The following is a 2,241-nucleotide window of genomic DNA, read 5'->3' as shown; positions in this document are numbered from 1 at the left end:
GTCTTAAAATATCTGGTAGTTATAAGACAGGGTGAAGATAGATGCATTTTCAAAAACTGTGGCTTATTTCATGAAGGAAATTTGGCTTAATAATTAGAGCTTTCAGCTGGGCGCGGTGGCTCACGCCTGTAATCCCAGCACTTTGGGAGGCCAAGGTGGGCGGATCACGAGGTCAGGAGATCGAGACCATCCTGGCTAACACGGTGAAACCCCGTATCTACTAAAAATACAAAGAAAAATTAGCCGGGAGTGGTGGCAGGCGCCTGTAGTCCCAGCTACTCAGGCGGCTGAGGCAGGAAAATGGCGTGAACCCGGGAGGCGGAGCTTGCAGTGAGCCGAGATCACGCCACTGCACTCCAGCCTGGGCGACGGGGCGAGACTCTGTCTCAAAAAAAAAAAGAAAATAATAATAATAATAATAATAATAATGATAATGATAGCTTTCATGTTAACTAAGTTCAAGGTAATTGCTTTATAGTCTCAAATTTTAAAATATTAAAAACATAAAGTTAACATTTATATGAGTAAGAATTATGTCTGGTTCTCTTTTCTATAAAGCCATCTATCTACTTACATTTTAGAGCTTATACTTTAAATTTTTTTAATTATAAAAGTGATATATATGCAGAGCTTGAAAAAGTCAAACCTTGTTTTAAAAGATTTAAACCAGCCGGGCGCGGTATTATTATAACTTCTGTGAAGAAAACAAAATGTTTTTCCAGCTACATGGTCTGTTAGAAAATAAAAATTAAATGGCTCAGACTAAGAAGATGTGGAAGAAATTATAGGACCAGACTCATTTTCAGATACTCAAAACAAACGATCAGTTGCCAAGTAATCAAGTACCTTTTTTACATTCTCTTACCTCACCCATTCTTTATACATTTAATTTTGTGTGTATGTGCATTTTAGATCCCATACCTGTATAATTATCTTTAATTTTTAGTTTAATTTGCACAGGAAATGAAGAACTGGATACATTAAAATTTTTTTGTTTTGAATATGAATTTATACTGCTGTATTAACAAAGACTGCAGTCATGACTGGGTGCGGTGGCTCACGCCTGTAATCCCAGCACTTTGGGAGGCCAAGGCGGGCAGATCACGAGGTCAGAAGATCGAGACCATCCTGGCTAACACGGTGAAACCCCGTCTCTACTAAAAAATACAAAAAATTAGCCTGGCATGGTGGTGGGCGCCTGTAGTCCCAGCTACTTGGGAGGCTGAGGCAGGAGAATGGCATGAACCCGGGAGGCAGAGCTTGCAGTGAGCCGATATAGCACCACTGCACTCCAGATTGGGCAACAGAACGAGACTCCGTCTCAAAAAAAAAAAAAAAAAAAGATTTAAACCAAAACAGTTGTCCCCTGACTTCAGCCCAGAGCCAATCAACTTCCACTCTTTTAATGGTTTCTTCTTTCTGCTTTGTTTTCTGCTACCCCTAGATAATTTAATATGTTGCTTTTTGTTTTTAACTCTTTGGATAAAATATTTAGCCAGCCTTTGACAGCTCTGTAAAGCTTCTCTCAACATTTTTCCACCGTTAAGCCTGTCAGATAACCCAATTGTCACTTTTCGAGTCACCTTCCTGGGGCCTGCCATTCTCCTCAGTTCACCAGAATGGTTTGCTCTCTGGGTCTGATAAACTTTCCCTTCACCATTAACCTGAGATTTCTACTTGTCTCTCCTCTTCGTTGTTGATTACCCTATTTCCTGGATATCATGTCTTCCTCTCAATCTATTTCTTCATTTAGTGGAGTACATTCTCCAGCAGCCTCTAAGAAAGGGTATATGGTATGTTTATTAGAGACTTTGTTTATTTGAAAATACCTTTATTCTATCTTTATACTGAATAGAGAGCTCTGTGGCTGGGCGCAATGGCTCACACCTGTAATCCTCAAACTTTGGGAGGCTGGGGTGGGTGGAGTTCGAGACCAGCCTGGCCAACATTGCGAAACCCTGTCTCTACTAAAAATATACAAAAAATTAGCCGGGTGTGGTGGTGGGCACCTGTAATCCCAGCTACTCGGGAGGCTGAGGCAGGAGAATTGCTTGAACCCAGGAGGTGGAGGTTGCAGTGAGCCAAGGTCACGCCACTACACTCCATCCAGCCTGAAGACAGAGTGAGGCTCTGTCTCAAAAGAAAAAAAAAAAAAAGAAAGAAAAGAAAAAAAGAAATCCTACTGCACATTAAATTGTGCCTTAAAGTCTCTACTAAAAAGGAAAAAGGTGTATTATCTCC

Source organism: Hylobates moloch, unplaced genomic scaffold (genome assembly GCF_009828535.3).
Source record: "Hylobates moloch isolate HMO894 unplaced genomic scaffold, HMol_V3 SCAFFOLD_2, whole genome shotgun sequence".
In the NCBI taxonomy this organism is placed as follows: domain Eukaryota; kingdom Metazoa; phylum Chordata; class Mammalia; order Primates; family Hylobatidae; genus Hylobates; species Hylobates moloch.
Note: the sequence above shows the minus strand (reverse complement) of the source record.